The sequence below is a fragment of the Sarcophilus harrisii genome, chromosome 1 (assembly GCF_902635505.1).
Source record: "Sarcophilus harrisii chromosome 1, mSarHar1.11, whole genome shotgun sequence".
Classification (NCBI taxonomy): Eukaryota; Metazoa; Chordata; class Mammalia; order Dasyuromorphia; family Dasyuridae; genus Sarcophilus; species Sarcophilus harrisii.
Window position 1 is genome coordinate 629,827,226 of NC_045426.1, and position 17,881 is coordinate 629,845,106.

Here is a 17,881-nt window from a genome sequence, read left to right on the forward strand (position 1 = left end):
AAGGGAAAAGTAAAGGGGCCCACATGCTGATTTTCTCATTTATATATTTAACATAGCTTCATTTCTATGCTCTAGAGAGTTTATACATATATATGCACATATATGCACAAATGCATATGTATATTTCTGTATATTATTTCTGTATTTAGAGAGAGGGAGGGAGGAAGTAAAAGAGAGAGAGAGAGAGAGAGAGAGAGAAAAGCAAAAAAAGAGAGAATCTTCTAGAACCTTTGTTTTAAAAGAATTCTTTCCTATGTTTTATTTTGTTTGTTTTTTATCCCTTATCTGTCTACCCATGTTGACAGAGAATTAAGATTCAATATAAAAGAAAGAACACCCCAATTAGTGATCTGGATATGGTCTGAAATCTTTCAGGTCAAAGTTTCATCAATATGAAGAGAGAGTCAATAAGAAGGTGCAATGTGACCCAGTCTGATTTGTACATTAGGCAAATTGTTTTAGTAATTATGTTGATGAATGGAGGATGTATTGAAGGGGGAAGTAGGGAGAAATAGGGGCAGACAGAACCACCAGTAGATTATTCCAATAATTCGGGTGTGAAGTGATAAATGTCTGCACCAGAGGGAAGGCAGTGTCAGAAGAGAAAGGAGACAAGTTCCAGAGAAAAAATAAATAGATATTGGCAAGATATTAGATATAGATTATGAGAGATAGTGATGTGAGGGATGCAGAAGAACCTTACCCCAAATGATTACTCAGAGATCACTCAGCAGAAGGCAGGAAAGTTTTTTTTTTTTATTAAAAACCTCTGGAGCATGAGCCATCCCAGCAACAAGATAAGAAAGAGAAAGCTCATGGTAGGAGGGCTAAAGAAGTAGTAAAGATACATAGCTTTTATACAAGAGATTACATTACAAGGCGGGACATCTAATTGGTTGTTGCTATTCGGAGAGATTGGAATGGAAGATTTCTGTTTTCCTGAAATCTCCTGATTTCTAGGAAACAGAAAATCAGGCCTTCAGGCTTAATCAAGCAGATAGTGGTCAAGCTAATAGACTAAATATCGATGAATGTCATAATTAATATCATCAGCTCAGGTTAAGTAAATATGTTTATAGCTGACCAAGGCTCAAGTAAACATGAGCCTGCACATATTATACAGATCATAGGGGAAACACAGAAATAATGAAAATAAAATACAGAAAAAGAATTCATACATTCCTATAAGTTCTTCACCTTATCTCTCTATATTCCATACAGTGAGGAGTCAAGAATGACACATAGGTTGCAAGGTTAAGGAACCTAAAGGAGGAAGAAAAGAAGTGGGATCAAGACTGATACCTATGAAATACTACATAGCTAGAGAGATTGGTAACTGGATGAAAATACAAGAGAAATTGAGGAGTGGTCAAAGGTAAGTGTAAGACCACTTCGTTATGTGAGACAAAGTTGAAGGAGAAGTTGGTGACTGTATGAGTGATATGAGATGAGGAAGAGGTAAGAAGAGAGAGCTCAGAATAAATACTCTTTACTTTTTTGTTTCTACTAATTAAGAAGTAAGAGTATCAGTTGAGGAGGTGAATGTAAGGAAACCCATGGAAAGTTTCAAAATGCCTGAAAACATAGGGAAGAGACCTTGTGGAAAGTAAAATAGTAAAGTAAAGAGGCAGGTATAGTTGGATTGCCTAGCAGCAATGAAGGTTGATCCTAGATATCATAACTTTGTAATGAACCCAATCAAAATGGTTGTATGATATTTCTCCACTTTGATTCTGCAGAAGTGTATGTGACTATGGAAGTGATTTGAGTTTTAAACTTGATAGGGCTTAATTGAAAAAATGATTAGGAGATGAAACTCTACAAGAGGACAACCCAAATTTTAATTTGTTCACTAAAGAGTCAAGAAAGAGAAAAAGGAAGAGAATAAATAATGAACAGGAAATAAGCTGATAGAGAATTGAGGAGTCAAAGTATTTGAGTCATGATGTAAATGAAGAATATAGTTTCCTAAAGCAAAGGTGAGGGAATGGTGGGAAGTTAATAGATCATGGTCAGGAAAGGGCATTTTGGAACTCAAATATGGAGAATACATTTCTGGGTGATTGCAAGATCAAGGGCATAACCATTTTGTGTATGATGGAGTTGAGGGATAGGTCATGGAAAGTAAATGGGCTGAAAAATTGAAGGAATGGTTCTGGTGTTTGAAAGAGATTTAATATTTATGTTAAATATATATGTCTGGGGCAGCTAGGTGGTGCAGTGGATAGAGCACCACCCCTAAAGTCAGAAGGACCTGAGTTCAAATCTGGCCCCAGACCCTTAAGACTTCCTCGCTGTGTGACCCTAGGCAAGTCACTTAACCGCAATTGCCTTAGATATATATATATATATATATATATATATATATATATATGTGTGTGTGTGTGTGTGTGTGTGTGTGTGTATGTATGTCTCTGAGTTTGAGAGCAGGAATTAGGGAGGCATGAAAGATTGTGAGCCATGTATCAAATGTATTGAAGAAGGAAGGAGAATCACCTGGAGGTCTATTGATAACTGCTACCAGGAATTTGGATTATGATGGTGAATAGCATGAGTCACAAGGAGAGGTTTTAGAATGATAGAGAGGGAGAAAACTTTAAACAGCAATATGAATCAATGAGCGTTCTAATTACCCAGCCATGACCAGTGAAGCAAAGAGAATATGAAGACATAGTCATTACTGAAAAGGATGACCAGAGAAGTTATGTAAGCAGAGGAGAGAAAGGTTTGAATAACAATTAGAAAGTTGAAATATAGGAAAAAGAAAATTCTTAAGGTCAAAATAAGTTTGTTACCTATGAAATAACATTCTAAAGAGGAGAAAGAAAGGTTAGAGTGATAATTAGATGGAACTTTGGATTAAGAAGATTGAGGGAGATGGAGAATAGGATGGAAGACTACATTGAGGAGTTCAGAATTATAGATAAATATAGGGCATAGGGCATATAGAGCACAACTTATGAGAATCTTTATCACTGAGTAGAAGATTATATTTCTTTTCCTAAAGTAGGCTGAAGATGGAGTAACAAGTATGATATAAAAGGCCTAAAGTCAAATTGACTGATGAGAGTTCCTGTTTTACTGCTGCATTTCTTTTCCAAATTTGGCAATTAGGCAGAAAACAGTAAGGAGATGGGATTTGAACCTACACAAAACAAAAATATCCCATTTTCTATAGAGTTTCCTTCTCCTCTTCCTTTAAGGGACAGGCATAACATTTTTTTTGCACTGGAAGTTCTCCATATTTCCATTGTTGATCAGGTTGGCAGAAGAGATGGCAAATGCTCTTTGCTTGCATTAAACGAAATCTGTTCCACCTGGTTCCTTTCCACATTCCCTCTGGGGTAGACGAATCAGAAGATAGAGGGCAGCACTCAGAATTAGGTCTAGAGTTAGAATCATCTCTCCTATCTAAATCCAGTATTCTTTAGGCAATGACAATAATTGTAGTTGTACAAAAACTGAACATTTGAAGCATTGTACTTCAAACTTCCCTTTGTTGTGCTTAATCATTCCTATAGGAACTACTAAACAAAAGTGCTGTAAGGACCAAGTGAGACAAAAATCTGTAAATCATTCTGCAAATTTTAAAGTTATATGTAAATGTGCCTTCACAAGATGATTAATTTTTAGGTCTGGAAAAAAACTTAAAGATCATCTAGTACACACCTTCATTCACCAGATGGATATTCTGAATACTAGGCAGAAAGGAAGAAAAGAAAGGAAAAATTATGTGATAGTTTGGCACTTTATAAATGTTATCTCATTTTATCCTTATAATAAACTTAATTATTGGATGCTATTATTATTATTATCACCCCCATTTGAGGAAATGAAGGCTGGAGCAGTTTAAATGACTAGTATAGAGACTACACAGTAAATATAAGTGTTTGAAGCCAGATTTAACTCACATCTTCTTGACTCCAAATTCAGTGCTCTATCTACTTCATTGCCCTCAGTTTCTAAGATACTGAAAAAGTATCTTAGAAACTAATTGAATCACCAAAGGCCACATATTGAATGAGTGGAAAACTGTTATATAACTGCAGGTGCTCTTACTCCAAGATCAGAGTTCTCTCCATAATTTCCTATAAAGCCACAATGCTTCCTTTATTGAGAGGAAAAGATATTTTTTGCATTATTTGGAACTTTGAACATGAGGGAATTGCTCAAAGGTAATATCATCTTTACCTCAGATTTATACAATTCAGCTGATTCAGGACATCTCCTTTGAGAATCCATCACAGAAATCAATACCTACTAGGAAACCCTCATCCAACTCAGAAGCCATCAAATTTACAAAACAGCTAAAAAGACTGGAAATAGATGTCTCTCAGGATCACTGTTTGGCTACCATAAAAAAAAAAAGAAAAAAAAAAACAAGAAAAGGGGCAGTAGAGGGAGTCAGATAGTAGGACTTAAAGGCTTGACATCTAATTTCTGCCTTATGTGGACAAGCACATTTTCTTGCATTCATGTGTGTCCAATTGTCATTACTGGTGTAAGGAAAGGAGAGAGTCATACTGCCCTCTTTTCTGGAAGTCCAAGGCACATCAGCATACTTCTAAAAAAGCAAAAGAGAGAGGCAGAGTTGGGGAATGAGAGGAAGTTGTTTCTCACTAGTTCCTCTTACAGTCAACTGAGGGAATAGCTCTTTCTGTTTCACTCACAAATTATTTTTTGTCTTTTTTATTAAAGATTGTTATTTTCAAAACATATAAACAGATACTTTTTAACATTCATTCTTGCAAAACTTTATATTACAATTTTTTTTCCTTCCCTTTCCTCAGCCTTTGCCTAGGCTGCAAGCAATCCAATATATGTTAAACATGTGCAATTTTTCTATACATATTTCCACAATTATCATACAGCACAAGAAAAACAGATCAAAGAAGAGATGGAACCAAGATGACAGAGAGGAGACATAACTTTACCTGACCTCTCACTGTTATCCCTCAAATCACCACCAAATCAAGCCTCTGAACTGATTTTGAAGTGACAGAGCCCACAATTATTTGGAATGTAACAAATTTAAAGCAGAAGATATTTTGGAAGAATTTCAGAAAAAATGTGTATCAACTGGGTATGGAGGGAAGGGCTAAGTGCAGGCAAGTGCAGGGATCAAGGGTAATGTGGCATCCCAGAAGTCAGGGAATATAACCATAGGAATCCACAGCAGTGTTGGCTATTCTGATCTGCTAGCAAGTCACTAGATCAGCATATTAGCTTCAACACATGCAATACAAATATAAAAGGCAAATAGTGCACCCCTACATCCCAGAATAATATAGGACTTGGCCCCACTCACCCAGCACCAGAAGTTTGCCAGCACTGACCTAGCATAGCTACTGTCACCTATACAGTAAACTTGGACAATCTCTCCTTTGCCCTAAAAGCAGACCTCAACTTTTTTTTAAATGAGCAAAAAAGGAAAAAGAACTTTGACCACAGATAGATTTTATGGAGAAAGAAAAGAACAGATTTAAAATCCTGAGGATGCTAAAAGCAGATCATCTTCAGATGAAGCCCCAAAACATGATATGAATTGGTTCCCATCTCACAAGGCTCTCTTGAAAAAATTCAAAAAAGACCTTAAAAGAAAGAAGAAAAATGGGGAAAGGAAATGAGGATTTTAGAAGAGGGTTTGGAAGAGGAGAAACAGAAATTATCTAAAGAAAATTCCTTAAAAATAGACTTAGTGAAATGGAAAAAAAAACCAAATAACTCCTTACAAAATAAATCTGACAAAATGATAAAAGAATATAACTCATGACAAAATAGATTTGACAAAATGGAAAAAGAAAACAACTCTTTGAAAAATAATATGTGAAAAGGGAAAAAAAATCCATTGAGCAAAACAACTCTCTTGAAATTTCAATTGGCCAAATGCAAAAGGAGTTAAAAGAGATAATTAGAAAAAATAATTGACTAAAAATTAGAAATGAAGAAATGAATGACTCAACGAGAAATCAAGAATCAGTCAAATAAAACCAAAATAAAAAAGGAAAAAAAATAGAAGAATGTGTAAAATATATCATTGGAAAAACAACTGAACAGGAAAATAGATCTAGGAGAGACAATCTAAGGATTATTGAACTTCCTGAAAACCATTATGAAAAAAAAGAGCCTAGATGTTATCTTTCAGGAAATTATCAAGGGAAACTGCCCAGATGTCCTAGAATCAGAAGGTAATCTAGCCAATGAAAGAATTCATCAATCAGCCTCCTGAAAGAGACTCCAAAATAAAAACTCCAAGTAATATCTTAGCTCAATTTCAGAATTATTAGTCCAAGAAAAAAATATTGCAAGCAGCCAGAAAGAAACAATTCAAATATTAAGGAGCCACATTCAGGATTACCTAGAATCACTTTCTTTCACTTTAAAGGATTGAAGGACCTAGAATCTGACATTCTGAAAGACAAAGGAAGGAGGATTATAGCCAGGAATCAACTTCATAGCTAAATTAAGCATTATTTTTCAGGGAAAAAGATGGACATTCAATGACACAGGTGAATTTCATTTATTTCTGCTGAAAAGACTAGAATCAAACAAAAGTATTGATCTCAAAATACAAAACTCAAGAGAAGTATAAAAAGGTAAAAAGAACAATGAGGTAATTCAGACCAGTTCCAATGGTCTTATGATGATGAAAGCAATCTGCAACCAGAGAGAGGACAGAGAGAGGAAGTGGATGTAAACCACAACCTATAGTATTTTCACTCTTTTTGTTGTTTGCTGGCCTTTTGTGTTTTTTTTCCCTCATTTTTTTTCCTTTTGGGTCTGATTTTTCTTGTCTAGAATGATATTTGTGGAAATATGTAGGAATTGCACATGTTTAAAATATATTGAATCACTTGCCAATTGAGGGATAGGGGAAAGGGATGGAAAAAATTAGAATATAAGAGTTTTTGTAGGGGTTGAAATGGAAAAGCACCCGAAATGGGACCGTGAGAAACATAATCTTGAATCTTTGTAGTTAGAAGTTTATTACTAGTTCTTCACTCCCTAATGAAGATGGTAGTCTTACACCCCCAGATGTGCTGTCCTGATCCAAGACCTTGACAACCTGATATGGTTAAAGAAATACTGCTTATTGCTGTCTGGGAATGGCCCCCTTAGAGTGATAATTTTTGCCTCCTGTTTAGAATAGAAATTCCTTTATTATGACAAATGTATCAAGAAACATTTTGATGTCTCTCTCTCCTTTCTATAAATATGTGGCCTTGAGGCCATTCATTACTGACCCCTCCAGTCTTGGTGTTGGGGATCAGTCCTAGCCAGTAATAAATGCTCTTAAAACTTCATTATTTTGTCTGCCCTGTTTTTCTCTTGCCTGGGTACTTTAGGGTGAATATAAAAAATTAGCCATGTATATATATTTAAAACAAAAGAAATAATTAAATAGAAAAAAAATTTTAAAAAGGAAAAAAAAATCTGATAAAAAAAGGAAAAAATGAGAAAGCAAGCAAACAACAACAATAAAAAATGAACATACTATGTTGTGATCTGCACTCAGTTCCCCTAGTCCTCTCTCTGGGTGCAGAAGGCTCGCTTCAGACCATCACAGCCACCTCCATCAGAATTGATCATCATATAATGCAGTTTCTGTGACTGGTTTTACTCACTTCACTTAGCATCATGTAAGTCTTTCCATGTTTTTCTAAAATCACCCTGCCAATAGTTTCTTATAGAAGGGGCCACTCTTACATGTGGGTTCTTTTTTCTTTTTATAATCTCTTTTGGATACAGACTGTGTAGAGAGAGACACTGCTGGATCAAAGGATATGCACAGTTTGATAGCTTTTTGGGCATACTCCCAAATTGCTTTCTGGAGTGGCTGCATTAATTCACAACTCTATCATCAATGTATTAGTGTCCCAGTTTTTTCACATCACCTCCAACATTCCTAATTATCTTTTTTTGTCATCTTAGGCAATCTGAGAGGTATGTATTGGTAGTTCAGAGTTCTCTTAATTTGCATTTCTCTAATCAGTAATGATTTAGAGCATTTTTCATATGACTACAAATATTTCATCTGAAAATTGTCTGCTCATATCCTTTGATCATTTGTCAATTGGAAAATGACTTGAATTCTTATACAATTGAGTCAATTCTATAAATATTTTAGAAAGGAAGTTTTTTTCAGAACTCTTGGATCAAAAACCATTTTGAATAAAGGTTCTAGTAATGAGAAAGCAAGAGCCCTTGTTTACATAATTCCTTCAACAAGAGAACTGAAATTGTGCCTCCACCTCCATAAATGTCTCTGTACATATTCTGTCACATTCCCCCTTCTTACACATAATAGTAGCATGTCTCACACCCATAATATATAGATGATTTTTTTATGTCCCTGTTAGCTATTTTATTTTGACTCAATTGTTTCTACATGCAATGAAGTAAAATTCATTCCATTTTGGTTTACTATGCTGCTTTGCTTTTTAATCTTTTTTCCCCTGAGGCAATTGGGTTAAGTGATTTGCCCAGGGTCACACAGCTAGGAAGTGTTAAGTGTCTGAGATTAGATTTGAACTCAGGTCCTCCTGACTTCAGGGCTGGTGGTCTATCTATACTAAGCCACCTAGCTGCCCTGCTTTTCAATCTTATTCATTTTGTTTAAGATTGTATTTTGGTCTGTGTGACACTAGGTAAATCACTTAACCCTGATTGTCTCAATAACAACAAAAAGACTGTATTTTGGAGGTCTTTGAGGTCAATGTTTCTAATTTAAAATGAGAATCATAGGGTCTTGCTCTTTGTTCTGTTTTCCCTTTAGGTAATGAATGTAAAGGGGGCTTGCAGCATTTCTCCTGATTACTCCAGATGGAATCGGGTATGTATTTTTTTTTTTTTTTGTAATATTGGTATGATTTTAGGATTGGTATATAGTTGTTTTTTACATGCTATTTTGTCTTGAAATACAAAGGCCAATAATGAAAATACTCAGACTTTTAAGGAATATAGAGATCATGTTTGTGTAATCATACTAGCCTAGAATACACAATATCACCAATATGTAGTCATCTAGAATCTGAGGGAAAACTTAATGCCTCTTAAAAGATTGTGTTGACTAATAGATATTACTAATTTTAAGGGGGTTTTTGTATTTAATTGAAATCTGTTTCTGTAAGTCTTTTAAAATTGATCCTCATTCTGCCACTTAAGTGCAACAAAATTATTTTAAGACCTCTTTCTCATGAATACCCATCTAATGTTTGAACACAGTTCTTGCACCATACATCCCAGATTTATCTGAATTAAATATTCAGCATTCCAATTAACTGAGGATCATATTTCATGTCTGTAAAGTATTTCTGTATGTTAGCCTTCTTAGTCAAGATATGTTCCAATTTGTCATTACCTGTATAAAATATACACCCATATCTGTACAGTTATCTAGACATTGCCTGAACAGGTGATAGTAGAATATGAAGCAGCATAGTATATTGAAAAGATTCCTGGCATTTGAATTGGAGGACTTAAGTCTAATTCCCATATCTTGACTTAGAGCCATTGTTCCAGTGGAGAGAAGTTAAGCTTCCAGAGGTAAAAAGATCTACACCTGAGACACTCTGCTATTGTTTCCATGGGCAAGTTGATTTCCTTCTGGCATCCAAGATAACTCCTTGAAATGATAAAATGCAGATTAGTTGTCTATCTGCTTCAGGATGAGAAACTGTCATGTCAGGATTTTCTTAGCTAAAATCATATTTCTTGAACAAATGAAGAAAAAAGATGGCTCCCAAAAATTTATTAGCATCTAAGAGCTAGAAGGAGTCTTCATAATGTTATATATTTTAAACTGTATATTGTATATGGTAATCTTTCCCAGAGCATTGCTGGTCCTGATTCCTCTAGTCTAGTCCTTCTTCCCTTCCTCCTTTAAGGTGTTAATTTTTTTTTGTTGGAATCCTATTTATGTCTAAGGTTCAGAATGATCTTATTGATATAATTTACCTTATAACCAGTGATAAATGAACCCCAAGAGGTACTTCACTTTCTCTTTCCACAAGAATTATTAAAAACTCCCTTAAAAATTTTTAGCTCAGAAGCATATGTGGAAAATTCAGTAGGCAGAGGATTGTTTAGATGGTTTAAGATCAATTTATTCTCTTTTTTTGTCGATAAAACCTTCCTATCTGGGTAGCAGAGATAGCTAAGCAATGGGAAACAGCTCCATTTGGCTGTTCTAGCTTTCCACAGTTCAAAGAATACTCTGTTCCCAGGAAGGTTGGCCAACACAAGGCCCATTTGCAGCTTAACAGTGTGATTGTCCCAGGAGTGACATTGTCACCATCCATGCTACTCCATCTGGATGCATCCCATTGGTTTGTGTTAGGGCAGTCACATAACATTAGCTATGTCATCCAACATCTCTGTGCGCTGTTGGACAAATGCAATCTGATGCAGAGGTCGCTGGGGAGCCAGGAAGAAAGATGATTTCTGAGAATGGCCATGAAGTGAAACATTTCAGATGTGGAAACATTCAATATCCCACAATACTTGAACAACTCAGTACAGATGCTCTAACTTGGTGATGCGCAAAATTGAGAAGTCAGGTTTGTGCTTTTTCTTATCTCCTTCATCCTGTTTTGGGTACCTATTCTTTATGACTGAGATCCCTCCCCTGCTCCACATCCTTGATAATATCATCCCACATTCTTAAATTCCATTTCTCAACTTTTACCTTCCTATATCTTCTTTTCTCAATGATAATCATGATAGCTGATATTTACATAGTAAAGTGTTTTGTAAAATGGATTTTAAGGAATCATTCATTTGATCTTACAATAAGCCTTTGTAAAAAATAATACTGCTGTCTCTATTTTACAAATAATGAAGCTGATGTTCTAAGAAGTTACAGCATACCCATGGTCACATCATTAATAAGTGGTCAAGGCAGGATTTCAATCCAAGATTTTCTGACTTGAAATCCAACACTCTACTATATTGATTCTTTGTTATCTAGAACAACCTATTCCTCAATGGGAACCCATCTTTAAAAATTTCTCATAAGGTACCAGTTCCCGATTTGAGACAGAATTGATGTCTGCAGAACTGATACTCTTCTAACTCAAGGAGAATTTTCCCATCATTGTTTAGCTCTGATTACATGATTATATAATTGTGGATTCAGAAGCAACCTCTTTTTTTAATTCATGCAATGTAGTCCACTAATTTAATAGACAAGTCAACTAATGCCTAAGAAGATTAAAAATGTTGGATATCATAACATCATAACTGAATGAAAGAGTTGAGTTTCGAATCCAACCTCTTGACATTTAAACACAGAATTCTATTTTTCTTTATATTGTGCTAAAATTAACCTTTTAAATGTTTCTAACTTTGACTTCTATTTCTACACTCTTTGGCTAAGAAATAGAATTCCATAATTTGCAACAACAAGAAAACAAAACATGGACATTGTGTTTATTAAGAAAGACCAATGGATGGGGACAAAAAAGGGACAGATTATTGTTAATGAGTTTCTAAATATTTGTAGCTGTTCAAAAATGGAATGGACCTTCTTGAGAAATAGTGGATTCTCTAACACTTAAGGGATTCAAATAGTGAGGAATTCCCAGTTAATTTCATATATGAATTGTTTGAAGAATTTGGATATTATTAACATGGAGATAATATTTATAGGATTATGATTGTTATGTCCAAATGTTTGGAGTACTCTCATGTAGAGATGGAATCTAAATTATTTTGTTTATTCCTAGAGAATATTCATATATGTTTCCAGAATGCAAATTTAGAATTGATTTGAGCAAAATCTTGTGAAAATTTAAAATTATCCAAAAGTGGAATGACTTGCTTGAATAAGTAGTAGATATTAACTATTTAGAGTTCTTCAGATAGAAGGTAGATTATTACTTGTCTGTTGTATTAGGAAGGAAGGAGGGAGGTAAAGAGATTGAAAGGAGGGAGGGAAGAAAGGTGGGAGAAAGGAAGGTAGAGTAGAAGGATGGAGATGGTGTGACAATGGGGAAAGCACAGGGATTTCGGGGAATGGTGAATTTTTTTAGTTTCAATAGTATACAGTAAGTAGTAAAGGATGTGTGATTAAGAGTAGAAAGAAAATTAAAATTCATAGCTGGAAGTAACTCAGGAAACAATTCAGCATTTATTCCTAATATAGATAAAGAAATTGAAGCCCAACTATGTGGGGAAACTTTCAAGAAATCATACAATTTATTTCCAGGTTTGGAACCAAGATGATGGAGTGAAGCCATAAAGTTGCTCAAACTCTCCCGGTTTCCCTTCAAAACTACATAAAACCAAGTCTCTAGACAAAGTCTGATAGAATGAAACCAATTTCCAGCTCAAGATAGACTGAAAAAAAACTTCAAGAAAGGGCACTTTCATTAGTTGAAAAGGGTGTTCAGCCCAGCTCAGAAAGAGTATGGGAAAGGCAGTGAGGTCATAATTACAACAAGATGACAAGTACATGTACAATACCTACACAAAAAACTGACTATGTGTTAGGGATAAAAATCTCACCACTAAAAACAGAATGGCAGAAATAATAAATGCTTTCTTCTCAGACCAAGATGTAATAAAAATTATATTTAATAAAGGTCCAGGAAAAGATAGATTAAAAACCAATTGGAAATAAGATAATTTAATTCTAAGAATGAGTAGATCAAACAACAAATCACAGAAATAAGTTACAATTTCATTCAAGAGAATGACAATGAGACAACATACCAAAACCTATGGGATGCAGCCAAAGTAATTTTATATCTATTAAGAGTTACATGAATACAATAGAGGGAGAAATTGAGCATGGGACTGAAAAAGCTAGAAAAAGAACAAATTAACCCATCCAATTAAATACAAAGTTAGAAATTCTGAAACTCAAAGGAGAGATTAATAAAATTGAGACTAAGAAAATTATTGAACTAATTAATAAAACTAAAGAGTTGATTTTATGAAACAACAAAAAAGAAAAAAAACCATTTAACAGATGTCTAGGTAGAAAAAACTAACATCAAACTTAATCAGTTGATTAGAAAAATAAAAGAAATAAAAACACAAATTTTTAGCATCAAAAATAAAAAGGATGAAGTTGTCACTCATGTATAAGAAATTAAAGAAATAATTAGGATATAAATTGCTCAATTGTATGTCAGCAAATCTGACAATCTAACCAAAATGGATGAATATTTACAAAAATATAAATTTCCCACATTAATAGAAGAGAGAATAATTACTTAGTCACATTTTAGAAAAAGAAATTTAACAATACATTAATGAACTTGCTAAGAAAATATCTCCAGTACCAGATGGATTTACAAGTGAATTCTACCAAACATTTAAACAACAATTAATTCTATTATTATGCAAAATCTTTGGGAAAATAGCTAAAGGAGTCCTGCCAAATTACTTCTATGATACAAATATGGTTCTGATACCTAAATCAGGAAGAATGAAAACAGAGAAAGAAAATTACAGACCAATCTCCCTAATGAATATTGATGAAAAAATTTTAAATAAAATATTAGCAAAGAGATTGAAGCAATTTATCAGCAGGATAATGAACTATGGCCAAGTCCCTTTATACCAAGAGTGCAGGGCTGGTTAAATATCAGAAAAACTCTTACTGTAATTGACCATATCAATAACAAAATCAACAGAAATCATATGATAATCTCAATAGAAGCAGAAAAAGTTTTTGACAAAATGTGCCACCTATTCCTATTAGAAACACTAGAAAGCATAGAGCTAAAGGGAACTTTCCTTAAAATTATAAACAGTTCTATCTAAAGCCAACATCATTATTTGTAATGGAGATAAGGTAGGTGCATTCCCAATAAAATAGGGGAGAAACAAGGATGTTCATTATAACCACTATTATTCAATATTGTACCACAAATATTGGTTTTAGCAATAAGGAAAAATAAAAAAGAAAGTAAAGGGATTAGAATAGACAATGAGGAAATAAAATTATCACTCTGCAGATGATATGATGATATACTTAGAGAATCATAGAAAATCATTCCCAAACCTACTCAAAACACTTAATAGTTTAGCAAAATTTCAGGACATAATATAAATCCACATAAATAATCAGTATCTCTACATGCTACTGACAAAGACTTTCAGAAGGAGATAGATGGAAAAATTCCATTTAAAATAGCTATAGACAAAATAAAGTATTTGCATCTATAAACAAACCCAGTACAAACCCACGTGCTATATAAACACAATTATACAACACTTTTCATGCAAATAAAATTAGAACTAAAAAACCAGAAAAATATCAATTGATTGTGGGTAAGCCACACTAATATAATTTTAAAATGACAATTCAGCTTAAATTGATCTACTTATTTAGGGCCATACCAATGAAACTGACAAAATTTATTTTATAGAATTAGAAATTAATAATAAAATTCATCTGGAAGAACAAATGGTCAAGAATATGAGGGGATCAATGAAAAAAAAAAAGGATTATAGTTTAGCATGACCAGAGCTAAAACTATATTATAAAAGAGCAGTCAACAAAATCATTTGGTCCTGGCTAAGAAATATAACTATAAATGAGTGGAATAGGTTAGATACATATGATACAATAATCAATACCTACAGTAATCTATAATTTGACAAATGCCTAAACTCCAGTTTCTAAGCTAAGAAATAATAATTTAAAGAAATTGCTGGGGAAAATGGAAAAATAATCTTTCAGAAACTTGGCATAGACCTACATTTCATGACCTATACTAAAATAAGTTCAAAATGGGTACATGAGTGGGTTTAAAGGGTGATACCATAAGCAAATTAGGAGACCAAGGAATAATTTACCTATTAGCCTTTGGAAAAGGAGAAAATGATGACCAAAGAAGAACTAAAGAACATTATGAAATTCAAAATGGACAATTGTGATTACATTAAATTAAAACGGGTTTGCACAAACAAAACCAACAAAAATAAGATTAATAGAGAAGTACAACTAGGAAAAAACTTTTAATACCAGTGTTTCTGATAAAGGTCTCATTTCTAAAATATATAAAGATATATTTAAGATATATAAAGTTATAAAATATATAAAGAATATATTGCTCCAAGCCAATCTCCATCCCACTATAATACATCTCTCTTTTCAACCTCCCAAGGCACCTCAGGCTAAAAAAATATCTCACCTTGACTTTTTGCTAATTATGATACTCAATAATTACATTTTACATTTTATTGTTATTTTGAGGAGAATATTGGGAGAATTCAAATAAAGCACTCCTTCTACGTTGCTATCTTAGCTTCAAACAAAAGAAGTACAGGAAAAAAAAGCTTTATTACATGTAGTATTACAAAGATGTATGTCTTAATTTTCATTATTTTTAATAATACTGAGAGAAAAAAATTCAATATTTTATTATTATTATTTTTGCTGAGGCAATTGGGGTTAAATGACTTGCCCAGGATCACACAGCTAGGAAGTGTTAAGTGTTTGAGATCAGATTTGAACTCAGGTTCTCCTGACTTCAGGGCTGGTACTCTATTCACTGTGCCACTTAGCTGTCCCAAAATTTCAAAAATTTATTGGCACACCCTTTTATTAATTGTGCATCTACATACCCAATAGAATCAATGTGAATGATTCTATTGGGTATGTAGATGCACAATTAATAAAAGATTGTATATATATATATATATATATATATATATGTATACATATCTCTATCTCTATTTTTCTATTTACCTATTTATTTATGGCAGTTCTTCATTATGATATGAGTTTAATCTACTTCTGTTCTTTATTTTGGACATAACAAAATTCTCTATGAATATGGTGATACCAATTCAATACTGGATTTCAATTTAGATAATAAAGTGTGAAAAAGAAAGGAATACACCAATAATCTGTAATAGCTAAGAAAAGCTTCTACAAGTTGAGCATCAATTTTTTCCCCAAAGTGCTAATGCAAGAGAGAATCGTATGTGTACATGGGAGTGGGAAGTAAAGATGCAGATTAGTGGAAACAGCACAAAAATGTACAAAACTGAACAACTTAAAGAGTTGTTGTGGGAGGAAGATTTTAAATAATTTATCACTGCATAGATGAAATGTTAACCAGTATGCTAGGGAATATAACCATGTGAAAACTCAATAAAACTAAGTTTTAAACATCATTTCATCCTTTGTTTTAGATGGTATTGGAGAAATATATTACTATTGAACATGCATGTGAATAAACATATATGTATACATGCTTGCATGTAAATGCATGCCAATACACAGGCAAATGTAATTTGGTCTAAAATAATAGATTCATTCATTTAAGTATGTATTAGTGGATCTTGTGTCTGTTATATGTGGCCCACAATATATGTGCCTACTAAGACTATTATTACTTATATCATTTTGAATCTATCTATCTATCTATCTATACATACACACATATACACATTCATGTACACATGCACATATATAGGTATGCACATATATTTAGTATTCAGGAAATATTTGTTAAATGAAGGAATGAAAAAAATAAAATATATAGGGATAGAAGGTCCTCATGCTTCCTGATTGCTGTGTGGCATAGTAGCAATTATACTAAATTTTGACTCAGGAGACCTATTTTCTAGAGTCAAGTATCCTACTTTCTAACTATGATCTCAAACAAATCCTTAATCCTCTCTGGAGCTCAGTCTTCTCATCAGTAAAATAAAAGTGTTTGGAGAATATTATTTCTCAGATGGCTTCTGATTGGAATACTTTATAACCAATGGTATATGATTCATTGTTTGATAAATAAGAAACCTACAAGGAAATGATATTAAAAACCAATGGAAAGAGGGAGTGCTAAACTATATATAAGAATTTCTGAGTGTGTATATTAACTCAGAAAATCACATATTAACATCTCTTATATTTTATTTATTTTGCAAGATATTTACTATTTATACGTTAATCTGATTTGAACACTCAAGAGTGTTATGGACCAAATGTAACCTGTGTTTTTGATCTGTCTCGAATAGGGCATAAAGATCACCATTTTATTTTACTTTTTCCATTTAATAGTATTTTATTTTATTTTCAATTACATGTTAAGATAATTTTTCACATACTTTTGTAGTTGTTGAATGACTAGCCAAAGTCTCACATTTTGTAAGGATCAAGTGTCTGAGGCCTTATTTGAATTCAGGTCCTCCTGACAGTATTGCTTTATCCAATGTGCCAGCCAGCTGCCCTTCCATATTAATTTTTATGAAATTTTGAATTCCAAATATTTTCCCCTCCCTTATTCCTCCTTTCTACTCTCTCCAAGACAGCAATAAATCTGATATGTTATGTGCATACAATCATGCTAAATATATTTCCATATTAGCTAAGTTATGAAAGAAGAATCAGAACAAAAGGAGAAAACTATGAGGAAGAAAAACAAAAACAAATGTAAAGAAGAAAAAAATCTGCATTTTCCATCACAAGTTTTTTGGAATTTCATTAGATCACCGTACTGCTCAGTAAATCTATCATAGCTGATCATCACATGGTACCATGTACAGTATTCTCCTGTTTCTGTTCACTTTGCCCAACATTGATTCATGCAAGTCTTTCCATGTTTTTCCTGAAATCCACATGCTCATCATTATATTCATGTGTTACAACTTATTAGCCTATTCACAATTGACAAGTATCTCAATTTCCAATTCTTTGTCACCACAAAAAAAGCTCTTATAAATATTCTTATACATGTGGGACTTTCCCCCTTTTCTGATCTTTTTGTGATATAGACCTATCAGTAGTATTACCGAATCAAAGGATACATATAGTTTTATAATTCTTTAGGCATATTTCCTAATTACCTTACAAAATGATAGGATCAATTCACAATTTCACCAACAATGCATCAGTGCTCCAATTTTTCCTCTT

General features: G+C 33.3%; 1 long non-coding RNA gene across 3 annotated transcripts in view; it reads left to right on the forward strand.

Moving 5' to 3' along the window:
• LOC116421369 overlaps positions 1 to 17,881 on the forward strand; it is a 90,341-nt gene that overhangs the window by 28,047 nt on the left and 44,413 nt on the right. For 2 of the 3 annotated variants that reach the window (XR_004231712.1, XR_004231710.1), the window contains exons 3-4: positions 1,222 to 1,375; positions 8,777 to 8,833. This is a non-coding gene — a long non-coding RNA (uncharacterized LOC116421369). Of the gene's footprint in view, positions 1 to 1,221; positions 1,376 to 8,776; positions 8,834 to 9,508; positions 9,730 to 17,881 lie in introns of those variants that run through there. The other variant, XR_004231708.1, reaches the window with a different exon arrangement.